We start from the raw sequence: 13,781 nt of genomic DNA on the forward strand, positions 1-13,781 counted from the left end.
ACCAGGTAAAATCCTCTTCCAAGCTGCTCTTTCAGTACTCACTCCCACCTCCCACACACCCCTTATTCAGCTATCCAAGTACTCTAGCTCTGTCCAACCTTTCTAACACATCCCACACTCACTTTCCTACTACTATACCACTCCTATATCCCTTACAGATATCACTACATCACTATTCCTCTAACAACTTCTCCCCTACACACAATAATTCACCCTGCCACAATGTCTCTCATCTCTAATTATTACTCTCTCTATACTTCTATCTGCTCCTTCAACTAACATCTCATCAATAACCCATATACCTTTCAAACCTTCTTGCACAACATACACAAACAATCTCTCACCAGCTACTCCACAACAGGCTCAAGCTTATATGTAACAAACTTAATTCTACAAACTAAACTAAAAATCCTTACCCTTCTACACATTCATTAAACTCTAATCCAGACTGCCACCACAAAACTAAAAACCTGCTGCAACCGGCACATCTACCCGCCCATTGTAACCTAATAAAATGCGGTGACATACATCCAAACAGGCCCATTTCCTAACTCCTACAACCAAGCCAACTCCGTAAAATCCCTAAATTTTACTACCATCAATCTACAAAAGCATAAGAAACAGAATCCCACACCTTCATGCATGGATAAGCCAAAATAAACCCAAGTTCACTGTCATGACAGAGACTTGGTTTAAACCATACATCAAAGCTGCAGAATTTCTACACCCTGACTATACTTGTCTTAGAACTGACAGACCATATAGGAAAGGCGTAGGCGTTTCCTTGATATACCAAAATGCCTTCACTGTAGTTCCATACACTAAACCCATTCCATAATTCTCCACAGCAGAGCTACTGGTAGCCTTCCTAAAACTGAAAACTGTAAAAGCCTCTGCATCATGGTCTTATACATTCCCCCAGGCAATAACATTCCTATACTAGAAGATATTCTTGCCTGGTCATCTAACAATATTAAAAACAAAACTATCGTCTTAGGTGACATTAACATTAATTAGCTGGATAGCACTAAGCAGGACCCCACAAGAACATTCACTTATATAAAACTACACCCAGCTGATCACTGATATAATGAGACCCAGCAACAGAAACAACAGAGGCTCAATCCTGGATTGGATCCTAGTGTCTTACCCTAATAAAATTTCCATCTCTGGCACACTGCCAAACAGTATCAGTGACCACTTGCCAGCCTTTACAATGTGCAAAATCACCTCAGCTGTAAGTAATCACCAACTTAAACTAGAAACGTATCTCACTTCTCACCTTTAATGAAATCTTACAACATATCAACTGTGCAGCATTAAAATCTGTCCCTCTATATGATGCAGTTGAATTCTTCAATTCAACATTTCTTAAGATCTTAAATAGTTTAGCCCCACTCCGACTAAAAAGAGTCGACTAATCATGCCAGCTAGCTCACCAAACCACAAAGCAAATCATGTCCACTAGAGGCAAAGCTTGGAAAGCCTGGCAAAAATAAAAAAATCCTTCTGACCTCACTATATACAAACACCTACATAAGCAGGCAAAACAACTAGTCATTAAAAATAAAAAAAGAACACTTCGTAGTCTCCAGAACCAGCATAAACTAAACCCAAAGAAATTCTGGGCAGCAATCAATTCCCTACTTCACCCAGGCTCAAACAATCCATACCCACACCCTGATAAAACACCCTCTGAGACAGCTTCACTCTAACTCATACTTAATTGATACCACAGTAAAGCTGACCACCTCCTTCCCACTGACCAGCCCCAACTCACCTGACCAACCATCATAACATTACATACCTTCCTCTCTACCTAGCTTTTCTTTCTCACCCATACCTACTTCCACTATAAAAAACTCAAATCTTGCACTAATACTCCAGATAACTTTCTTCCTGAATTCTTACAACTATCTGCAAGTTCCATTGCTTACCCCACCAATATACTCCTCAATAGATCAGTTCAGGAATCCCTTATATCACTTATCTGGAAAAAAGCATATGTTGTTCCACTCCATAAAGGCGGTAAAAATTCTTGACATCTCCAACTTCTGACCCATTGCTATTCTCTCCCCCATCTCCAAAATATTAGAAAAATGTGTCCATACCCAGCTTCTTAACCATTTAGTTAATAACCAACTTCTTTCCCCTACCCAACACGGTTTTAGGCCAGGCCACAGTACTAATACAGCTCTCATCTCCCTTATGGACACAGTAAATAGGGCCTGTGATGCCGGCTTCAATGTCTCTTCACTCTTCCTCGACCTCTCAAAAGCCTTTGATACAGTATTGCATCCCCTTCTACTCACCAAACTCTCTAATTTAGGTACCTCACCCCGAACCCTGAACTGGTTCTCAGACTATCTCACAGGTAGGCAACAATTCACAAAATGGCAGCAATTCTACTCACCTTTCCTCAACATAACCACAGGAATACCCCAAGAATCCATATTGGGCCCCCTTCTATTTAGTATACTCATTAATAACTTCCATAACAGTCTTACTCAAGGCACTGTGATCCAAAATGCGGATGATTCTACAATCATCTGCACTGCCAAATCCACTCCTGAGTTACAATTACTAACCTAACAAGCCTTTACATCTACTGAAACTTGGATGTCAAACAACCATCTTGCTCTAAACCCCAACAAAACTAAACTTCTATTATTCACCCCCAAAAAACTACCCTCCTCAACAAGAATGAATTCTCTGTCCACTCCCAGAACAATACTATCATATAAGCTGTTTCTAGCACCAAACTGTTAGGTGTCATCATTGATGAAAACCTAACATTTGACCTCCATATAGTTTAGCTGTTTACTGGGCTAACGACCACAAGGGCCTTTATAAGCCTAGTCACTCATTCCAAATCTCTGACAAGTTCTGATACCCTTGATAAGCAAAAGCATGGGCCTGGGAGATTAACCATTCACAGGTTACCTGTTTGCAACAGACACAGGGGCAAAACTAAGCATGTATTTCCGGTTTCTCATCCAATTGTCCAAGTTGCACTTGAATTGGATTAGGGAGGAACTCTGCTTCACATGGATACGGACTCTGTTCCATAGGCGGGGTAGTCTCTGGGATACATACCTATCTCTCCAGCAGGTCCTATTTATATCACAGGCAAGGCTTAAGTCTTTACAACAGGTAATTCTGGTACTGTTTGTTTTGTGGATATGGAGGCGGTCCATCAGAGTGGGGTCTGACAATGCCCTGTATGCCAGGCATAGATCTCCCCTCAAAAGCTGTAGGAGACAGAATACAGGGATAAGGCCTTGAGGTGGTCTACATAGGACATATTACTTACGCACTGTACTCTTTTAGTGAGGAACCTCTGTGGATGTTCGTTGTTGGATATGCCGTATGGTAGGTCTGATGAATGCTGGATACAGCGGAACAATGACTTCCTTGGACTCAGATGTCATACCTTTGTTTATAAGTTGCACAACACAGAATGACTTCCTCACCACTGTAGACACGTGATGATCAAAGGCTAGATTACTATGGGAGTCCCTGACTACCTGGTCAACTCTAAGGGGTATGTTGTCAATATGACAGTTGCCAGGGATGGATGACTTCCCAAAGGATACTATTATGCATTTCTTGGCATTTAGTTTTAATAAATGGCTCTAACACCAGTTGTTGTCTGTGTCAGCCCCTTCTGAAGAACATTTGCGTCAGTGTGAGATTCAATGACCGCTCCTAATTTGCAATCGTATGCAAACTTAGTCAGCCAGAGACCACCGACATTGGCCTTGACTTCTGAGAAGCAAATGCCAAAAAGGAACAGTCCAAAGACTGATCCCCGAGGTACTTTACTTGTGACTGGTCTCTTTGTAGTGGTGGACTCCCCAATTCTAACTTCCTGGGTCCTATCTGTGAGACAGTTGGCTATCCACCAGGTGACATACAGGTCTGTACCTAACCTCTTGAGTTACATTACAAAAAAAAAACACATCAGAAACTGGGTAACCTGTATAGACACAACTATTTCCTTAACCTCAATGCAAAAAAAGCTCTGGCCTCATCCTTTCTACTACCATCCCTATAACATGGTGCCCCCTATCCTCACCAATATCCAGCCCTCTCTGAAAAAACAAACTTGACTCGGGTTAAAATAAGGTTGCCAAATTTGCAACAAATGCAAAATTCTCAACACACCACTGTTCATCTTTACGGCCACTCAATTGGCTTGAACTACTACATTATCTCACCTACCTACAGTTAACTACTGCACATAAAATTATATATAAACCATCTGCTTGCCTTTGTCTTTCCTCCTTACTGTCTTTGTATCACCCAAACAGACCTCTCAGATCTGAAAACAAAACACTGCTCTAAGTAGAAAAACACAATCTAACAGCTGGTCAAATGCTCTAGTCTTTTCCGGTCTCTAAACTTTGGAATCCTGTTCTCTCTAAGAAGTCCCTTAGACAACATCTCTCTGACTGGCTATGCACATGCCAAAATAACTCTCTCTAAATATTGCTCCTCCTTCTCTAACCCATGTCTGTCTGGCTTGCTGGTGTGTCAACTAACTCTCTCTCCAACTGAGCCCCACTTGCCATACCTGCTTTTTTTTTTTTTTTTTTTACTCCAATCCATCTTACACTGTCTTTTATTTCTTACCTCCATAACTAACCACTGGAGCTATCACTCTAACTTGATAACTTCCTCAACTCACACCTCAAATCTCTTAACAGTTAATATCATAAAACTGTCATCCCGTTTGTATAAACCCTCAGCAATCTACAATCTCTAAACTGACTTTCTATTTACATAAAGTCCTTCAAGAATGCTAATTACTTTACATAATGTAAATGGGTATTATGTATATAAATAATCGGAACCATTTTGCTCATACTATGTCCAAGCTTGTTACTGTACAATACCTGCTAGTTCTGGTATTTGTATTTGCATCTGACTTGTTAATTGTATGCTCAAGCTTGTTACTGTAGTTAGCTCTTGTATGCATTTCTATTTGTATCTACTTGTTACTTTTATGTGGAGCTTTTCTCCTCAGGCCACCACTGAAAATGGGCTCACCTAGGCCCAGTGGACCTTCCCAGTACACAAATGCAATAAATAAATAATAAATAACTGATCATTATCTTGTCTGCAAATATAAGTAACATCGAATAGTGTTATGCTGACCAGCAGCAAAAATAGATGTAAGGCAAGCTTGGAACGCTTTAATGAAAGGAAGGGTGGATCCGTTTTTATTCATGTCGGTACAGATGATGTTATCCACAAGGATTCTCTGACTATTAGCATGGAACTGACAGCCCTCTTAGATAGCACAGCTTGTACTGGTGTTAGGACGTTTTCAAAAATCCCCTACAGAAAGCATAGTCAGGTCACTGTGAATGAAAAGATCTTTTGGGTAAATACCTATGTGGAATAAATGTCTTGTTTTAAAAAGTGGAAATGTGTACAGCATCCAAGCCTAGTTTTGGGCACATATGTTCAGACAGGATGGTGTGCATTTGTCAAGCTCAGGGAACAGAATTTTTGCAAAGGATATTTTGCAATATTTGACAAACACTGGGCAGGATTTTTGCCAGGACAAAAAATTTAACAGTTCACAGATAGAAACATTTGATGCATCTCTGATGGTTGTTAATGCTAAGAGCATTAACAATAATGCTTTTTTATTGGAAAATTTGCTGTGTTCCCACAAGACTGATGTTGTTATTATTTGTGAAACTTGGTTAAAGAACAATGACTGAAAACCAGTTCTGTCAAAGTTACTGTAACAAACATTCTAACAAAAAATCAGGTGGAGGTGTTATGACAGGGATTAAAGATAGTTATGAGACCTATGATTATTACATGTTCAGTAATACCAATACTATAAACTGTGTAACTGTGACAAAGACAACAATGGAACATATAACAACTGTTGGGAGTGTACAGACCACCAAAGTCAAGTGCAGATGACCTCGAGGAATTTATACATTTCTTGCACGAAACATAGGAGGATAGAATAATATTAGCTGGGGACTTAAATTTACCAGAAACAGACTAGAATAATACATATTCAACAACGTTAGTACGGAAATTATTCGGAAACAACAATTGCTTCAGATTGTACCCCAGCAGGGGATGGAACATACTAGACATTGTTTGTGTTCCTAAAGAAATTACTGTTACTTCAAGTCAAGTTTTACCACAGCTGATAGGCAGTGATCATGGTGTTATAAAGGTTAATTTGTTGCTAAATAATCCTGCCAAACTGAAAGCTAAACCAACGCACAGAAGGTTAATTACAGATTATATGGAGGAAGCAAAACAGTCACTATGTTAAACTAACTGCAGTGAGGTGTTCAGTGGAAAAACTGCAGATGGAATGTGGAAAGCTTTGAAAGAGAAATTGTTCTGAGTGCAAAAAAAAAAAAGTTTAATATCAGGAATTAGGTACACAATGTCAGGGGGATACATTTCCATAAGAACAAGATATCCAATTACGGTGTGAGACAAAAAATATAAGAAATGGAAGAGAGGTTGAATTACAACTTTGAAAACTGAAATAAGCTGGATAAACAGATTAGGCATAATGTGAGACAAGATCAAGAAAAATTTGAAGAAAAATTATATAAAGATACTGAGCATAACAGGAAACCTATTTATAGATAAATAAGATGTTGAAGGAGTAAAGACATACAAACTGATAAACTGTGTGCAGATTATAAAATTGATTCTCTGACACAACAGACTATAAATATAAATCAAATAACTAAGCCACTTATCTGAGCTAGATAAAACTATTAAAACTACCATACAGATACAGCTATTATCCTGCATAACTGTCAGCAGAACAGACAAACCAAAATTTATGTTGTTTAATATTAGATTACAGATATATTTACAAAATCTTATGCAAAACAGTTTGGCTCCACAAAAGGGGTGATAAACTGTCCTAGTGAAATCCAGGTAACCCCAGATACTGGAACCAAATTAGATTATATCGAAAAAGAACTGTACAAACTGGATCCAAGCAAAGCACAGGGAGGAGAAGGAATTAGTAACAATGACCGGAAAACACTTCAACAAGAACTTGCGATACCATTATATCTGTTACTTACTAAGTCACACAAATAAGGGAGATTTCTCAAGATTTGAGACATGCATTTATTTAACCTGTCTTTAAGGGGAAAAGGGGGTAAGACAAACCCAGAGTCATACAGACCCTTAACTCTACTTTCATATTGTGGAAAAATAATGGAGAAGATAATATGGGATAAATTATTGTCAGAACTGGATAGGTTGGGACTTGAAACCATATATCAGCATGCATATGTTGAAAATAGATCTAGTACCACTTGTAGCATGAAGTTCTATAACAATATAATAACAGCTATGAATGAAAAATTGTATGGTGATGTAATTTATATAGATTTAACTTCAGCATTTGACAGGGTCATACACAAAACACTGATCAATAAATTTGTACAACTAGGTACGGATGTAGTCTTGATAAGACGGGTAGCTGCATGGCTTACAAACAGGGTATGGCAAGTATCATACAGCAACTGGATAGATGAAAGCCTAGATTATAGTCAGGGTATCCCACAGGGCTCTGTCCTAGGCCCTTACTTGTTTAGATTGTATCTTTCAGATAACTTTTTAATCTGAAGTGTCCTACAGTCTATATGCAGAGTACCTGAAATTGGGTAAACTGTTTACCTGTGTTACAGATAAGGCATGTCTGCAAAATAACTTGAATAAATTGACCATTTGGGCACAGGATAATAATATGCTGATAAATACATCAAAAACTAAGTATATGAGATTTGGGAGAAATTAAATTGAAAGGTGAATATTTAATACAGCACACTGATTGAAACTGTAGACTCATTTAAGGTTCGGGGTATATGGGTAGATCCAGCTATGAGTTTTTCTAATCATATCAGCCAATTGGTTAAGGATCGTTACAGAACTATAGGTTGTATAAAAAGATTTATAAAGTCGAGAAAATCAAAAATTATGAAGTCATTGTTTGTTAGTTACATTAGACTCAAACTTGAGTATGGAAGAACAATATGGAAACTTATAAGAAAACAAGCAGGAGTAAACTTGAAAGAGTACAGCAGAAATATACCAAGGGCATTCATGGATGTGAAAATTTAAGTTATTATGAAAGACCAAAATATCTGAACTTGTACAGTGTCTCCTACAATATCTAAGAGGAGATCTTATTCAGGTATATAGGGCATTTAGAGACAACTACCTCTGGGAATGTTTGGGGTTATCAAAAAGTACTAGACAATCATCAGACAACCTATGCGGAAAATTCTATAGGAATGAGAAGTGTATTAATTGGTTCTCTGACAGAGTAGCTGATGCATGGAACCAACTACCAAATTACATTAAAGCAAGTATTATAGATATTTTTAAGAACAGCCTAGACACCAATTATGGGAACAAGTGTTTTGGTATATTTGCAAGCTAGAAGGGCATTAATGCCTGTGCTTGAAATAGTTGTATGTATGTATGTATGTATGTAAACATTTCTAATCATCATCTTCTATCGGCTGTTCCCGTTAGGGGTCGCCACAGCGGATCATCTGTTTCCATTTCTTCCTGTTCTCTGCATCTTGCTCTGTCACACCAACCACCTGCATGTCCTCTCTCACCACATCCATAAACCTTATCTTAGGCCTTCCTCTTTTCCTATTACCTGGTAGCTTCATCCTTATCATCTTTTTCCCCAATAAACTCAGCATCCTCCTCAGCACATGTCCAAACCAACGTAATCTTGCCTCTCTGGCTTTGTCTCCAAACCTTCCAAACTGGGCTGACCCTCTAATATACTTATTCCTAATCCTGTCCACCCTTGTCACACCCAGTGCAAATCTTAACATCTTTAACTCTGCCGCATCCAGCTCTAACTCCTGCCTTTTTGTCAATGCCACTGTCTCCAACCCATATAACATAGCTGGTCTCACTACCGCCTTGTACACCTTCCCTTTCACTCTTACTGGTACTAGTCTGTCACAAATTACTCCTGACACTCTTCTCCACCCACTCCATCCTGCCTGTACTTTCTTTTCACCTCTCTTCCATACTCACCATTACTCTGAACTACTGATCCCAAGTATTTAAACTCATCCACCTTCACCACCTCTACTCCTTGCATCCTCACCATTCCTCTATCCTCCCTCTCATTCACACACGCATATTCTGTCTTAGTCCTGCTGACCTTCATTCCTCTTCTCTCTAAAGCATATCTCCATCTCTCCAGGGTCTCCTCCACCTGTTCCCTACTCTCACTACAGATCACAATGTCATCTGCAAACATCATAGTCCACGGGGACTCCTGTCTGATCTCGTCTGTCAACCTGTCCATCACCATTACAAATAAGAAAGGGGTCAGAGCTGATCCTTGATGTAATCCCACCTCCACCTTAAATGCATCCGTCACTCCCAATGAAGACCTCACCGCTGTCACACTACCCTCGTACATATCCTGTACCACTCTTACATACTTCTCCGACACTCCCGACTTCTTCATACAATACCATAACTCTTCTCTAGGCACCCTGTCATATGCTTTCTCTAAGTCGACAAAAACACAATGCAACTCCTTCTGACCTTCTCTGTACTTCTCCATCAACACTCTCAGAGCAAACATCGCATCTGTAGTGCTCTTTCCCGGCATGAAACCATATTGCTGATCACTAATCATAACGTCCCTTCTTAACCTAGCTTCCACTACTCTTTCCCATAACTTCATGCTGTATATTTTAACACAAAATGGACATCACAGGGGCCTGACATTTTAATGTGAAGTTGTTTACTGTTTTTTTAGGGTCTATATTGAATCAGCGACTATTTAAAAAAGCGAATGCTGATTCATTGACCCTATTTCAGCAAATGCTGAAAATCCCGAACACCCGGAACAGCAAATTTTTTCTCAGGGAAAAAAACTGCTGGGCCGGTTTCGGGAGTTTGCTGTTTCCTCCACTGTGGTGCGATCTCGGAGTTGGTATATTTAAGTAGGGATGTGTGTGTGGGGGGGGGGGGTAAAGCCCCCCACATTAAATACCATTTTATTTTTTTTTTTTTTTTTTTTACAGAACTCCGAGTGTTCGGCATTTTCAGCATTCGCTGAACTAGGGTCGATGAATAAGCATTCGCTTATTTAATATAGACCCTTTTTTATTGTTCCCAAAATCCATTTCAAAGCACCCACACAGAGTTACATCCATATTTTTAAACTATCCAAAAAATGACTGCCTGTTAGACCAGAAATCGCTGCACAAACAAAATGTCACAGTTTGTAAGAATGTTACTTTGGCCATAGCCGGCCTTAGGCATAGGCCAACTAGGCATCCACCTAGGGTGCCACTCTAGCAGGGGCACTTTTCCAGTACTCTGGAAGGTGTAGTTATGCCAGGATGAGGGCACCACGTGGTGTGTGTGTGTGTGTGTGTGGGGGGGGGTCGCTGTGCAGACCTTTTATCTCGGGCACCAGTTGACCAAAGGCCAGTTTGAACTGATTTGTAAAAATAGCTTCACTTGAAAGTGATGAAATTAATTTGAATGCGGGGGTGGGGGGGTGTTAACAGGTGTGGTAGTGGTCCAGTTTTTGCATCAGCAAAATGAAACAAATGGTGTTTTGTTACTTCCCATTGAACTAGAATCACAGCAGTATGACTCACGGGCATGTTATACACCTTATGGAACATGGCGGTTTGCTGTCTTTTCCCCCCAGAAGTCCCTCACATCAGTTTCTCATACAGCTTCTTTTCGGCTATTCATAGTAGTTATATAGCTTCCATCAAAAGAAAGTCGCCAAATTGCAGCCTTTAGTAAGGATGTAAATTTGTAATCATACAAGTATTGACTCCCCATCATTCTTCCTGAATTGTTCAATATCTCATTGCAGTGAACAAACCTTGCCTAATCAGGTGTTATTTTCACACCAATTCTGCCAATTTCTGGAGACTAGAGTGGAAAACACTTTTTCTTTATTTTGAAACGTGTTAAAACATAAATACTCTGTTCTTGCTCAAATGTATTTTACCTACGTAATTCTTCTCTTTTCTTGCAATGTAGTACACCTTCCTGTGATGATGCACCAACACAAGGGCAACCTTTTTTTTTCTTTTTTACTGAAGCATATTTGCCTTCCATTTTTTTCAGTTCAGCTACTTACTCCTCTCTTCATTAGTAAAAATTCATGAAAATATTGAGCATGAAAAAACAGTACTCATTCTCCGTGCTATGCATAACCTTCAGGTACTACTGTCTGTTGTTTTACATTGAAGCCACATTCTGCAGTGTATATTCATCATCAAACTAATTTATTTCATTTAACATTTGTTTACTGGGAAAGTCCGACTTGGAACGAGCCAATTTTTTGTGGAGGCCCTGGGAGAAACATTCCAGATGCATGTCTTTGTAACGTGGGAGGAAACCCACAAGAACGCAGGGAGGACATGCAGACTCCGCACAGAAGGCACCCCAGCCGAGAATTGAACCGAAGAACCTCTTGCTGTGAGGCGACAATGCAAACCGCAGCACCACTGCGCCATCTAATAGTATGAACATCACATTCAGGTTCTACTTTCTGAACCTATGCTATACGCATACCCTTTACCCCTTTGTTTCAGTATCAGGTGTTCATTTAATCAGAACTATAATCCCAGAGAACGACAAATTTGTAGTTATTCTCTGTACTGAACACAAGACAAAAACACTAAAGATGCTGCAGTTAAAGAAATGAATACCCCCAATAACTGGATCACTACCCAAAAAAAGATATGGTTAAATTGTGTACCAACAGTGTTTCTTTCTGTAACAGACAGTGGAGAAAAGTCCACCACACTGTGCACATTTTTTTATAGCAACTAAAGTGCATGTTTTCCTTGTGAACTTCGGCTAGAGCGTGTACAAGTTAAAAAAAATAATTATACTGCATGTCAATTAGTACAGCTATCAATCTGACACTGTGGAGGGTGTGTCCATTAGAAAGTCCTGTGAAACCTAGGGGAAATACTTGCTAACATATCCCACTGGGTGGCAGTCATCATCACCTCCTTTTTTGCATTTTTACATAGTTACAGGGAGTCGCATCAAATGCCACTTCTCTTTATTAAGAGTCACTCTCCTAACTTCTTTGACAGTCATGCCCAACTGTCCAATAACAACCCATTAAAAACATGAATCTGTATTTGTAAGGAGTAGTGCCCCAGTTCAAAGCCCCATATTGGAAGGGTTGAGAAACAACCATTCCACTGGACAAACTATGTGCTCTTTAAACTAGTGAAAATGCATTGTAACCAAAACCATGTTTTTATGCTGGCTTTGTAAACTGTATTTTTTATTTTTTTGCAAGCCAGGGCTTAGCCTGAAACTGAACCATGTGGGAGAAGTGCTCTACCCCAATTAACACATCCATATGAGATATACGTTAGCTTGACAGTAGACTTTTCCAGGAATACTGACAAAACCAGCAAGACAAGTTACAAGCAGACCACTGCTTGTTCTTACACAATTCAAAACCTGCACTACTGGCAAAATCTGCAGAGGGAAGTCACAAGTAAAGTGGGGAAGCCAACAATTGCCTGTAAAGAACCAACTAGACAGACTAAAATGAAGCAAATATCTCTCTCATCCACTACGATTCTGGCCCTCAGATTTACCATTGTTCCTCTTCCATTTACTAATGTTCCTCAGGTTACATCTGTTTATAGGTACACAGCTTATTAAATAACTTAAAATAAGCGGCATAAAGATCCCCTACCACTAAATATATATGGTTTAGTATATAATAACCTTTCACAGGGAATAATAAAGCGTTCCTCTTTCTGACCATCTGCTATGAATTTTAATGTTTAAAACTTGAGAGGTACGGGGACCAAAGATGAGAACAGTACTTGCTTAATAAGAAAGACATACAGTAACATATTAACTACAAATCGAAACCGACTCTATCATGCCCTTCCTTTTAAGCTGTCCAGCAACTAAAGAACTCGGAAGTTGAGAAGAGGGGAAAACATTTCCATCCAGACTGATTCGTTTTACTGGAAAATCTGCAATTTCCTCAATGCTTCGAATGTTGGCGAAGCTGTACAGACCGATAATGACAAATCCTATATAAATGCTTTATTAACAAATACCTATTCAAAGTATTTACAACTTAACAGGTTCACATCTGTTTATTCTCTTTAACAGCTTTTAAATCAACTTCCTTATAATCAGTGCATCCATAATACAGCACGGTTAGCAATATGGACATCGCAATTTTACTTACCTGCAAAATACCCCAGTTCTCTTGAAAGAAAAAAAAAAATAAAAATTGATATTAAGATACATTAAAAGAAATATAGCGTGTCTCTTTCTCGTATATATATATATTTACACAACTGCAGTGAATTTGTAGATTTCGTTTTGTCCTTTGTACTGTAATACACAAGTATGTACATTACAAAAATGGCTGCACATCTTTTATCCTATTTGACGTTATTTACAAGCAACCCCCGCTGACACTTCCTGCGCAACCGAGAAATCTTACCTCCAAGTGTTATTAACTGTAATCTCACCATTTATAAAAGCTGACTTCTATAGACACTCCCAATAACTGTGATGTACTCGCTATGACGTCTTAGTCTGTATTATTATACAGTCTTGTCTGCTTTTCTGAGTTTGCTGTTATATTATCCAAAATACTTAATGTCTACTTCTATACATTTAAGATGTCCACAATTTCACAGAACGTCCATGATTCTGGCCCACAGATTTACCATTGTTCCTCCTCCATTTACTAA

At 39.1% G+C, this 13,781-nt stretch overlaps 1 protein-coding gene across 2 annotated transcripts in view; it reads right to left on the minus strand.

Moving 5' to 3' along the window:
- Positions 1–13,518, minus strand: part of LOC122805631 (oocyte zinc finger protein XlCOF6-like) — a 96,231-nt gene extending 82,713 nt beyond the window's left edge. For both annotated transcript variants that reach the window (XM_044075894.1, XM_044075893.1), the window contains exon 1: positions 13,268–13,518. The gene's annotated coding sequence lies outside the window, so the exon portion shown is untranslated. The remainder of the gene's footprint in view (positions 1–13,267) is intronic.
- Positions 13,519–13,781: the final 263 nt, after the last annotated feature.

Source organism: Protopterus annectens, chromosome 6.part1 (assembly GCF_019279795.1).
Source record: "Protopterus annectens isolate FY-2018-M chromosome 6.part1, PAN1.0, whole genome shotgun sequence".
In the NCBI taxonomy this organism is placed as follows: Eukaryota; Metazoa; Chordata; order Ceratodontiformes; family Protopteridae; genus Protopterus; species Protopterus annectens.